Raw genomic sequence first — 13,486 nt, forward strand, 5'->3', positions numbered from 1 at the left:
ATTTCGCTTCCTTTTGCGTCCCTTGCCTTGGTTCTGATTTTCCAGTTGCACAATTTACTTTGAGATTATTTCCCAAGCGCCAGTGGATTGAATTTGAGAAACAACACAGAGTCATTTACAACATCGAAGGTGGTCATTTGGCCGATCATGTCCATGCTGGCTCTCCCCGGAGCAATCTAGTCAGTTCCACTCACCAGCTCGATCCCTTTCCTCCTGCAAGTTTCTTTCCTTCAAGTATCCATCCAATTTCCTTTTCAAATCATTGATTGTCTCTGCTTCCACCACACTCGTGGGCCAAGACATTACCACCCACAACATAAAATATTCCACCTCATCAAGGATGGGAAATACTTACATCTTCTATATTTGCTTATTCTCTATTTCTGTGAGAATGGACTGGCAGTCAACATGAAAGGAAACCCAAAAATCTTCGAGCAGCATGTAAATGATAAGTGGGTAGTAAGAGGTTGAGTCGGGCCTATTAGGGACAAAAAGGATTATATAAGCTTAGAGGTGCAGGGCAATGTTAATCTACTTAATGAGTACTTTGCATCAGTGATCACTAAGGAAGTGGAATTTGACAAAATATCAGTTGAAGTGAAGAAAGTAGAGGCAATGGAGAGAGTACAAATTCGGAGAGGGAGGTACTAAAAAGGCTGGCTGTGCTTAGGGAAGATAAATCACCTGGTCCGGATGGCTCACATCCCAGGTTGCGAAAGGAAATGCGGATGCAGATAACGGAAGGGCTTGCTATAATCTTCCAATCTTCCCTGGATACGGGGGAGGTGCCAGAGGATTAAACAGTGGCAAAGGCGACACCCTTATTCAAGAAAGGGTGTAAGGACAGTCCGGGTAACTACAGGCTAGTTAGATTAACAGCAGCGGTGGGTAAGGTTTTAGAAAGAGTAATCAGGGTAAAAAATCAACAGTCACTTTGAGAGGTTCGAGTTAATTAAGGAGAGTGAGCATGGATTTATAAATAGGAGTTCATGCTTGACTAATCTAGCTGCATTTTTTGATGAACTAACAGAGCAGCTTGATGAAGGGAATGCAGTGGATGTTGTTTATATGGATTTTAAGGAAGCGTTTGACAAGGTACCACATAAAAGGGCGGTTAACAAAATTGAGGTTCGTGGTATAGGAGGGTCAGTGTCCAATTGGATAGAAAATTGGTTTAAGGACAGAAAACAGCGAGTCTTATTAAATGGTTCTTTGTCAGACTGGAGGATAGTCGACAGTGGTGTTCCCCAAGGGTCAGTGATAGAACCACTGCTTTTTTTGCTCAAGGTAATTGACTTGGATCTTGGAATACAGAGTAGAATCTCAAAATATGCCGATGACACCAAACCTGGAGAAGCGGCAAACAGTGAAGATGATATGAACTGCCTGCAACAGGACAGTGATAGGCTAGCAGAATGGGCAGACAGGTGGCAGATGGAATTTAATAGTGACAAGTGTGAGGTGATGTATTTTGGCATAAGGAATAGGGAGAGGCAATATATACTTAATGGCACAGTTCGAAAGAGTGTTCTGGAATAGAGGGACTTGAGGTTCATGTGCATCAATCTTTGAAGGAGGCAAGTCATATTGCGAGAGTGGTTCGCAAAGCATATGGGATCTTGGGCTTTATAAATAGAGGCATTGAGTACAAAAGCAGGGAAGTTATGCTGAACCATTATAAAACTCTGGTTAGGCCCCAATTGGAGTGTGGCTTCCAGTTCTGCTCAGCAGACTTTAGAAAGAATGTGAGGGTCCTTGAGAGGACGCAGAGGCGATTTACCAGAATGGATCCAGGGATGGGGGATTTTAGTTACAAGGTTAGGTTGGAAAAGCTAGGATTATTCTGCATTTCTCAAAGGAGATTGAGTGGAGAATTGATAGAGGTGTATAACACCTCCAGAGAACAGGCAATCCTGGACTGGGTATTGTGCAATGAGAAAGGATTAGTTAACAATCTTGTTGTGTGGGGTCCCTTGGGGAAGTGCGCCCATAATATGATAAAATTCTTCATTAAGATGGAGAGTGAGAGAGTTGATTCCGAGACTCGGGTCCTGAATCAAAACAAAGAAAACTATGAAGGTATGAGGCGGGAGTTGGCTATGATAGATTGGGGAACGTTACTTAAAGGGTTGACAGTGGATAGGCAATGGCTAGCATTTAAAGAGCGCATGGATGAATTACAACAATTGTTCATTCCTGTCTGCGCAAAAGTAAAACAGGAAGGGTGGCTCAACTGTAGCTTACAAAAGAAATTAAGGAAAGTATTAGATCCAAGGAGGAGAAATATAAAATGGCCAGAACAAGCAGCAAACCTGAAGATTGTGAGCAGTTTGGAATTTAGCAGAGGAGGACAAAGGGATTGATTAACAAGTGGAAATAAGCTTGCAGAGAACATCAAAATTGACTGTAAAAACTTCTATAGATATGTGAAGAGAAAAAGAGTAGTGAAGACAAATGTGGGTCCCTTCCAGTCAGAAACGGGGGAATTTATAATGGGGAACCAAGAAGTGACAGACCAATTAAATACATACTTTGGATCTGTCTTCACAAAGGAGGATACAAATTATCTCCCAGAAATGTTGGGGAACATCGGGTCTAGTGAGAAGGAGGAACTGTATGAAATCAGTATTAGTTGGGAATGTTTGGGAAATTGATGGGATTGAAGGCCGATAAATCCCCAGGGCCTGATAATCTACATCCCAGAGTACTTAAGGAAGTGGCCCTTGAAATAGCAGATGCATTTCTGGTCTTTTTTCAAAATACTATCGACTCTGGAACAGTTCCAATGGATTGGACGGTAGTTAATGTAACTCCACTATTTAAAAAAAGAGGCAGAAAGAAAACAGCGAATTATATACTGGTTAGCCTGACATCAGTCGTGGGGAAAATGCTGGAGTCCATTATAAAAGATGTAATAGCAGAGTGCAATAATAACTCGTCTCCACTCCTAGTATTTATAAATCCCACACATTCACTATGATGTGAACAATTATTTCCTGTTGTGTCTCTCTCAGATTTGGAAACTTCACTGTATTGGAGTGAGGTGACATCTAGTGGTGGGAAGGAAGAACTGCAATCAAGCAGCAGAAACTCCACAGTCTGTCAGGGTGAAAGAAACATTGCAATGTGAGGAGACAGCGAAGTGGTTTGATTGGGTAGATGGAGACATGATTCCACTTGTGGTGGTGTCTGAAGCAAAGGCCAGAAATACAAAATTGTCATTAATAAAAGAAATGAGGAATTCAGGAAAAATGTAGTAACGTAGTGAATGGTTAGAATGTGGATAGAATAGAAAGTGAGATTGGATGGACAGAAGCAGTCTGAAAGGATGGCTGAAACAAAAGGTGAGTGCCCAGAAACGTTAACTGTGTTTCTCACAGCACAGATGCTGCCAGAGCTGCTGAACATTTCCAGCACTTTCTGTTTTTATTTCAGCATTTGCAGGATGTTGCTTTGATCTGAAAAAAAATGGATGATTGGCAGGGGGGTTCCAGTGAAATTCCACAGCAGCTAATAAAGCCTGACCTGCCAGTGGCTCGTTGGTCTAGGGGTATGATTCTCGTTTAGGAAGTATGGTTAATTAACATGCGAGAGATACTGGGTTCAAATCCGCGACGAGCCCTGGTCTGCTGGCATTTTTAGATTAAGGTTATCTATTGGTTTCAGCCTTGCAGAAGGTGGAATTGACTTCCATGCGGAGCTGGCTTGAGGACCAGACAACTGGATTCAAAGAGCTTGTCGACAAAATAGCAATTAACTAAATGGACAGAGAGCCAAGTGGGAATATAAAGTTGTTGCTGTAATTGTGACCTGACTCCAAAAACATCTGGACTGGAATGGAATGGAATTCTTCAGTGTTTCTGTTTTTTGGCTTGCATTGACTCATCGATTTTCTTGTTTTTCACTTTGTCGATGCCTTTGAATAATTGTGGATCCTTCTTCAGGGTGTCTTCTTTCACCAGGTAGTTCTGACCTCCGATGATGTTGATTGTAATCAGCTTCAATTCGCTGATAGTTTTGGAAGTGAGCAGATTTCCTTTGCTTGAGTCCACAACATGGAACTCAGTCTGACATGTGGACCCATGGGAGGATTTGAATGCCATCCCTGCGTTGGAGTTGCATCCATCCAATAAGAGACCGAGTAGAAGTGACAGTTCTGTCAGTCGAATATGAGACTTTTAATGGCAGGGTTGTGAGTTTGAGTGCCATTCTGTTTTTCCCTTTTTTAAGGCTTCATGAGCAGAGAGTACAGGGAGTGTTTGAAATGAGCAAGTCTCGCTTTGATTCAGGACTCTTACCTCTCAGCAGCATCTCACTATGAAAGATTGAATTTGATCTCATTTCATTCTCAGCTCGGGGTCTGTGCGGCTCAGTGGCACTTCTGGCTGTCTCCCGCTTCACAATCCATCAGTACTGAGAAAGCAATGGGGAATATTACTCACATGTTGTGTTCTTTAAGTTTTTGGAAAACTTGAATGTATGTATTTTCTTCCAAAACAAGGACACCAAGCCACTGTTAATGGAGAGCTGAAATAGCTCAGTTGGGAGAGCGTTAGACTGAAGATCTAAAGGTCCCTGGTTCAATCCCGGGTTTCAGCAATTTTGCTTCCTTATGCGTCCCTTGCCTTGGTTCTGATTTTCCAGTTGCACAATTTACATTGAAATTATTTACCAAGCACCAGTGGATTGAATTTGAGAAACAACACAGAGTCATTTACAACATCGAAGGTGGTCATTTGGCCTATCACGTCCATGCTGGCTCTCCCCGGAACAATCTAGTCAGTTCCACTCACCAGCTCGATCCCTTTCCTCCTGCAAGTTTCTTTCCTTCAAGTATCCATCCAATTTCCTTTTCAAATCATTGATTGTCTCTGCTTCCACCACACTCGTGGGCCAAGTCATTACCACCCACAACATAAAATATTCCACCTCATCAAGGATGGGAAATACTTACATCTTCTATATTTGCTTATTCTCTATTTCTATGAGAATAGACTGGCAGTCAACATGAAAGGAAACCCAAAAATCTTCGAGCAGCATGTAAATGATAAGTGGGTAGTAAGAGGTTGAGTCGGGCCTATTAGGGACAAAAAGGATAATATAAGCTTAGAGGTGCAGGGCAATGTTAATCTACTTAATGAGTACTTTGCATCAGTGATCACAAAGGAAGTGGAATTTGACAAAATATCAGTTGAAGTGAAGAAAGTAGAGGCAATGGAGAGAGTACAAATTCGGAGAGGGAGGTACTAAAAAGGCTGGCTGTGCTTAGGGAAGATAAATCACCTGGTCCGGATGGCTCACATCCCAGGTTGCGAAAGGAAATGCGGATGCAGATAACGGAAGGGCTTGCTATAATCTTCCAATCTTCCCTGGATACGGGGGAGGTGCCAGAGGATTAAACAGTGGCAAATGCGACACCCTTATTCAAGAAAGGGTGTAAGGACAGTCCGGGTAACTACAGGCTAGTTAGATTAACAGCGGTGGGTAAGGTTTTAGAAAGAGTAATCAGGGTAAAAAATCAACAGTCACTTGGAGAGGTTCGAGTTAATTAAGGAGAGTGAGCATGGATTTATAAATAGGAGTTCATGCTTGACTAATCTAGCTGCATTTTTTGATGAACTAACAGAGCAGCTTGATGAAGGGAATGCAGTGGATGTTGTTTATATGGATTTTAAGGAAGCGTTTGACAAGGTACCACATAAAAGGGCGGTTAACAAAATTGAGGTTCGTGGTATAGGAGGGTCAGTGTCCAATTGGATAGAAAATTGGTTTAAGGACAGAAAACAGCGAGTCTTATTAAATGGTTCTTTGTCAGACTGGAGGATAGTCGACAGTGGTGTTCCCCAAGGGTCAGTGCTAGAACCACTGCTTTTTTTGCTCAAGATAAATGACTTTGATCTTGGAATACAGAGTAGAATCTCAAAATATCCCGATGACAACAAACTTGGAGGAGTGGCAAACAGTGAGGATGATATGAACTGCCTGCAACAGGACAATGATAGGCTAGCAGAATGGGCAGACAGGTGGCAGATGGAATTTAATAGTGATAAGTGTGAGGTGATGTATTTTGGCAGAAGGAATAGGGAGAGGCAATATATACTTAATGGCACAGTTCTAAAGAGTGTGCTGGAATAGAGGGTCTTGGGGTTCATGTGCATCAATCTTTGAAGGTGGCAAGACATATTGCGAGAGTGGTTAGCAAAGTATATGGGATCTTGGGCTTTATAAATAGAGGCATTGAGTACAAAGCCGGGAAGTTATGCTGAACCATTATAAAGCTCTGATTAGGCCCCAATTGGAGTGTTGCTTCCAGTTTTGCTTACCACACTTAAGAAAGAATGTGAGGGTCCTTGAGAGGATGCAGAGGAAATTTACCAGAATGGATCCAGGGATGGAGGATTTTAGTTACAAGGTTAGGTTGGAAAAGCTAGGGTTGTTCTGCCTGTATCAAACGAGAGTGAGGGAAGAATTGATAGATGTGTTTTAGGCTATGACAGTTTTAAATAAGTTGGCAAGGAAACATTGTTCCCGTTAACTATTGGTACAAGGACGAGGGGACACAGACTGAAGGTTTTGGACAGGAGGTACAGGGGGAATGTGCGGAATAACTTTTTTACACTGATTCGTGATGATCTGTAACTCGCTGCCCACGAGGGCGGTGGAAATGGAGATAATCGAGGATTACAAAAGGAATTTGAATGGGCACTTGAAGGAAATAATTTTACAGGGCTATGGGGATCGAGCAGACACGTAATAACTCGTCTCCACTCCTAGTATTTCTAAATCCCACACACTCACCAGAATGTGAACAATTCTTTCCTGTTTTGTCTCTCTCAGATTTGTAAACTTCACTGTATTGGAGTGAAGTGACATCTACTGGCAAGAAACAAGAACTGCCGTGATGAGATCAGCCATGATTGTATTGAATGGCAGAGCAGACTCGAGGGGCTGAATTGCCGACTCCTGCTTCCAGTTCTTATGTTCATAGAATCACACAGCACAGAAGGAGGCCATTCGGCCCCATTGTGCCTCTGCTGACTCTCTAACAAAAAGATGCAATTAGTCCAACCCCCTGCCTATTTCCCCATAATCCTGGAGAATTTCACTTTGAAATATTTGTCCAATTCCTTTATGAAAGTTATAATTGAATCTGTTTCCACCACCCTGTCAGACAATTCATTCCAAATCCGAATCAGTTACTGGGTTAAAAGATCTCTCCTCACCTCCCCTTGACATTTTTGGCCAATTATTTTAAATCTGTGTCCTCTGGTTACTGACCCCCAGGACATTGGAAACAGTTTCTCCCTCTCTACCGTATGAAAATCCTTCATGATTCTGAACACCTCTATTAAATCTTGCCTTAACCTTCTCTACTCTGAAGAGAACAATCCCAGCTTCACCAGCCTGTCCAGAGAACTGACACCTCTCATCTCTGGGATCATTCTGGTAAATCTCCTCTGAACTGTCTCAGAAGCTTTGATGTCCTTTCTAAAGCCTGGTGCCCAGAACTGGACACATTACTCGAGCTGAGATCGAGCCAGCGACGCCCACATCCCACGAACGAATAAAAAAACGCTCCCTAACCAGTCCCCAATTCTTAAGCATTTATAGACGCTCCCTGCCCAGTCCCCAAATCTTATTCATTTCGAAACGCTCCCTGCCCAGTCTCCAATTCTTATCGATTTACAGACGCTTCCTGACCAGTACCCAATTCTTATCGATTTACAGATGCTTCCTGACCAGTACCCAAATCTTATTCATTTAGAGACGCTCCCTGCCCAGTCCCCAATTCTTATCCATTTACAGACGCTCCCTGACCAGTACCCAAATTTTATTCATTTAGAGACGCTCCCTGCCCAGTCCCTAATTCTTATCCATCTACAGACACTCCATGACCAGTACCCAAATCTTATTTATTTAGAGACACTCCCTGACCAGTACCCAAATGTTATTCATTTAGAGACGCTCCCTGCCCAGTCCCCAATTCTTATCCATTTACAGACGCTCCCTGACCAGTATCCAAATGTTATTCATTTGGAGATGCTCCCTGCCCAGTTCCCAATTCTTATCCATTTACAGACGCTCCCTGCCCAGACCCCAATTCTTATCCATTTATAGACGCTCCCTGACCATTACCCAAATTTTATTCATTTAGAGACGCTCCCTGCCCAGTCCCCAATTCTTATCCATTTACAGACGCTCCCTGACCAGTACCCAAATTTTATTCATTTAGAGACGCTCCCTGCCCAGTCTCCAATTCTTATCCATCTCCAGACGCTCCCTGCCCAGACCCCAATTCTTATCCATTTATGGACGCGGTTTCGGGAACCCTCACCGGGAAAGGCTTCACCGTCGCCATCCGCAGGGATACAGATGGGATTGTTCCATGTTATTGTGGCCCGGAGGCCCTGCTCCAGCTGTGTGAGCCCGCAAAGGGCGCGGTCTTCTCGCACTTTGTGAATATCCCGCTCCAACTCCGAACCCGCAGCTCCAGCTCCTGACAGAGCTGTCTCTACTGCGCCTGCGCGCCCCGCTCCTGTAACAGATTGGGCGGATTCTAGGCCGCTGAGCATTCTGGGTACCACACCTGTCATTAATGCTATTCTTTCAGCTGAAAGGTTTTATTACGTACATTTCATGTCCTGGTATCGTCGTGAGTGTTTTCTTTTGTACCTGTCAATGCCTGGGAGGATAGAGTCAGCTTCACTTTGTAGCCATGAGTTTCTGGTGTGAGAAAGTGGTGTTTAACTCAGTATATTTCATTTTTTGGTCTGTGACTGTGGGTATTATTCAGTACCTGTTTGTTTCTGCTATTGCTCTGTGAGTTTCACCACATATCTTTCAACAACTTGCATGTGAGCATCAGCTTTTGTCTATATCTATCAGTTTCTGAGAAGTGAGAAAGCGTTTGATTCTATCCCTATCAGTTTCTGTTACATGCATGTGTCTTTAATCTGCACCTCCTCTGAGAGTGTCTTCTTCTCTGTACTTGTCGGTGAGTATGTGTTTTGCTTTGTATCTCTCAGTCTTTGAAGTGTGAGCCTGGGTTTGTCCCTAATTTCCTTTTTACCTTGCAGTTGGGATATGAAAGAAAGATTTTTACACGTTACCTGCCAACTGCTGCTAAGTGACTGTGGGTTTCACACTGTAACTGTCAATTTCTTGTCTGGTAATGCGAAGTTTACAGTGCACCTGTCAGTTTCTAGTCCAGGACTGAGTTGGTTTTACTCTGTCCCTAGCATTCGCTGGTATGTTAGTGTGGGGTTTACATTGTACCTGTCAGTTTCTTGTATGTGAGTGTTGATTTCACTCTGAAAAGAATCATAGATCATAGAATAGTTACAGAACAAAAGGAAGCCATTCAGTTCATTGTGCTTGTGCTGCTTCTCTGCACGAGCAACTCAGCTCATGCCACAGACTCATGTATTCCATGAAAACATGCACTTTTTTCACTTCAGATAATTATCTTTTACCATTTTGAAAGTAATGGTTGAATCAGCCTCCATCACACTCTCAAACAGTGCATATCAGATCTTAACCACTCGCTGTGCAAAATAAGTTTTTCCTCATGTTGCCTTTGGTTCTTTTGCCAGTCACCTTAAATCGGTGTCCTCTGGTTACAGAGCCTTGAATAATATTCCCCATTGCTTTCTCAGCACTGATGGATTGTGAAGCAGGAGACAGCCAGAAGTCCCACTGAGCCGCACTGATCCCGAGCTGGGAATGAAATGAGATGAAGTTCAATCGTTCACAGCGAGATGCTGCAGAGAGATAAGAGTCCCGAATCAAAGTGAGACTTTCTCATAGTTTTGCTGAATTTCATTTCAAACACTCCTTGTACTCTCTGCTCAAGAAGCCTTAAAAAAGGGAAAACCAAAATGGCACTCAAACTCACCACCCTGAAATTAAAAGTTTAATGTTCGACTGACTGAACTGTCACTTCTACTCGGTCTATTATTGGATGGATGCAACTGTATTCTTCAACGCAGGGGTGGCATTCAAATCCTCCCATGGGTCCACATGTCAGACTGAGTTCCATGTTGTAGACTCAAGCAAAGGAAATCTGCTCAGTTCCAAAACTATCAGTGAGGTGAAGCTCATTCCGATCATCATCATCAGAGGTCAGAACTACCTGGTGAAAGAAAACACCCTGAATAAGGATCCACAATTATTCAAATGCATCAACAAAGTGAAAAACAAGAAAATCAATGAGCCAATGCAAGTCAAACAACAGAAATGGGAATGGTTTCCTTTCCATACCAGAACCCAGTTCTGTTGTTTTTTGGAGCCAGGCTTCAGTTAAAGTTACAACTTTATATTCCTACTTGGCTCTCTGCACATTTCATTCATTCCAATTTTGTCGACAAGCTCTTTGAATCCAGCCCTCTGGTCCTCAAGCAGGCTCCATATGGAAATCAATTCCGCCTTCTGGAAGGCGGAAACCAATCGACGACCTTAAACTAAAAACACCAACAAAGAAGGGCTTGTCCAAGATTTGAACCCAGGATCTCTCACACATTAATTAATCACTTACCCTAAGCAAGAATCATACCCCGAGATCAACATGCCACTGATATCAGAACTTCCTTTTAGCTCCTGTGGAATTTCACTGGCAGCCAAAGCCAATCATCCATTTTTTTTCAGATCAAAGCAACATCCTGCAAATTCTGAAACAAAAACAGAAAGTGCTGGAAATGTTCAGAAACTCTGGCAGCATCTGTGGAGAGAGAAACAGAGTTAACCTTTCAGGGCGTTTCCCTTTTGTTTGAGCCATCCTTTCACACTGCTTCTGTCCACCCAATCTCACTTTCTATTCTATCCAGATTCCACCCACTCACCACCTGAATACATTTGTCATGAATTCCTCATATCTTTTAATAATGACAATTTTATATTTCTGGCCTTTGCTTTGGACTCCACCACAAGTGGTATCATGTCTCCATCAACCCAATCAAACGCATTCACTATTTCCTCACATTGCAATGTTTCTTTCACCCTGACAGACTATGGAGTATCTGCTGCTTGGTTGCAGTTCTTGCTTCCTGCCAGTAGATGTCACCTCACTCCAGTACAGTGAAGTTTACAAATCTGAGAGCCACACAAGAAGAAAAATTGTTCACATTATAGTGAACAAGTCCCTCTATTCCTGCACACTCTTTAGAACTGTGCCATTAAGTATATATTGCCTCTCCCTATTTCTTCTGCCAAAATGCATCACCTCACACTAGTCACTATTAAATTCCATCTGCCACCTGTCTGCCCATTCTGCTCGCCTATCATTGTCTTGTTGCAGGCGGTTCATTTCATCCTCACTGTTTTCCACTTCTCCAAGTTTGGTTTTATCGGCATATTTTGAGATTCTGCTCTATATTCCAAGATCCAAGTCATTTATCTGTAGCAAAAAAAAGCAGTGGTTCCAACAGTGACCCTTGGGGTCGAGCACTGTTTTCTGTACAATTTTGGTTTCCTTATTTTATATTTATTTAGAGATACAGCACTGAAACAGGCCCTTCAGCCTACCGAGTCTGTGCTGACCAAAAACCACCCATTTATACTCGCCCTGCAGTAATCCCATATTCCCTACCACCTACCTGCACTGGGAGCAATTTACAACAGCCAATTTACCTATCACCTGCAAGTCTCTGGCTGCGGGAGGAAACCAAAGCACCCAGCAAAAACCCACATGGTCACAGGGAGAACTTGCAAACTCTGCACAGGCAGTCGCCAGAATCAAACCTCGGTTTTTGGAGCTGTGAGGTTGCGGTGCTAACCACTGTGCCGCCCATGACAATGCCACTACGCCATCACTTCCCCTTATCTAAGGAAGGATAGACTTGTCACAGAGGGAATGCAATGGAGATTCACCAGACCAATCCCCTTATGATGAGAGACTGCAGAAACTGGGCCCAAATTCTCTGGAGTTTCAAAGAATGAGAGGTGATCTCATTGAAACTTCCAAAATTCTTACAGGGTGTGACAGGGTAGATATGGATCAGATGTTTCCTCTGTCTAGTGAGTCTGGAAGAAGGGGACACAGTCTCAGAATAAGGACAGGCCATTTGAGACTGAGATGAGCAGGAATTTCTTTACTCAGAGGGTGTGTAATCTGTGGAATTCTTTATCCCAGAGGGCTGTGGAGGCTCAATTACTGAACATATTCAAGACAGAAATCAATAGATTTCTAAATACTACCGGGATCAAGGGATATGGAGATAGCAGGGAAAAATGACAAAGAGGGATATGATCAGCCACGATCTGTTTGAATGGCAGAGCAGGCTCAATGGGCTGATTGGCCTAATGCCCCTATTTCCTATGAACCTACGAATCCCAATAATGTACATCAGACGTTAGACCGAGCTATGCATTACATACCAGTTCAAAAATCCCACAGAGATTAAGACTGAAAGATACAGTATCAATTCCATTACTACAAAGTGAAGGACTTGGAGCTTGCAGACCAGCCCATGTATAAGATTGAAAGTTATGTTTTCATTCACAATAATTTTCACAGAGCTAAATATTGAATACCAATCCACAACTTGTACAGGACTACCAAATAAAACCTACAACTGTGAAATACAGTTAATCCATATTTTAAATTAAACACAACGCAAACAAATATTCATACATTGAGAGCGGGAAACAGTGAGAGCAGAGTGGAGCATAAAGAGCCCGGGGTGGGGGAGAGAGAGAGAGTAAGCAAGGGTTCACTCAGAGAGCAGGAAACGGTGGAAGCGGAGTGGACAGGAGTCCAAGCAAGCTGGAGTTTGGAAACAAAGTGAATAGTGACATCACAGGAAAGCTGCAAGGTGACTGGTTGTGATTAACGGCTGTTAGGGAGTAACTGTAAATCGTTAGTACACCACTGTTAGGGTGGGTGTGTAAATGGCTGGGTTATAGCATTTCAACAACAGGCAGAATAAAAAGAATATAAATTAAGTATTAATAATAAGGGACAAGTGAATCGTTGGTGAGTTTTTTGGAGTAAGGTTTATCTTAACTAGTGAACTGTATTGATTTTTAGTGGGATTTATCAGTACTAGGAAAGTTTTATTTATAATTCTAAGGTGTTGTAGTACTGTTAAGGTTTTTTTTAACAGTAGCAAATGGTCAACTAATGGCAGGGGTGTTTCAACCTTGAGAGTGCACCTCCTGTGATATGTGGGAGCTCCAGGATGCTTCCACTATCTTCGAGAACATTTGTGCCAGGAAGTGCTCTCAATTGTGGCAGCTTGAGCTCTGGGTTTTGGAACTTGAGAGGCAGCTGGTGACACTGCAGTGCATTCGTGAGAAGAGAGCTACATGGATAGCACGTTTATAGATGTGGTCACCCCACAGCTTAAGAGTATGCAGGGAGAGAGGGAATGGGTGATCAACAGGCAGTCAAAAAGAATCGAGTAGGTAGTGCAGGACACCCTGACTGCATGACGCTCTCCAACGGGTATTCAGTTCTGAATATGGAGGACAGTGATGCTTCCCTGGGGAG

General features: G+C 42.9%; 1 non-coding gene across 1 annotated transcript; it reads left to right on the forward strand.

The window, feature by feature from the left end:
- Nucleotides 1-4,526: 4,526 nt before the first annotated feature.
- trnaf-gaa (transfer RNA phenylalanine (anticodon GAA)) lies at nucleotides 4,527-4,599 on the forward strand. Its single transcript has one exon. It is a non-coding gene; the product is annotated as a tRNA-Phe (tRNA).
- Nucleotides 4,600-13,486: the final 8,887 nt, after the last annotated feature.

The sequence above is a fragment of the Heterodontus francisci genome, unplaced genomic scaffold, assembly GCF_036365525.1.
Source record: "Heterodontus francisci isolate sHetFra1 unplaced genomic scaffold, sHetFra1.hap1 HAP1_SCAFFOLD_43, whole genome shotgun sequence".
In the NCBI taxonomy this organism is placed as follows: domain Eukaryota; kingdom Metazoa; phylum Chordata; class Chondrichthyes; order Heterodontiformes; family Heterodontidae; genus Heterodontus; species Heterodontus francisci.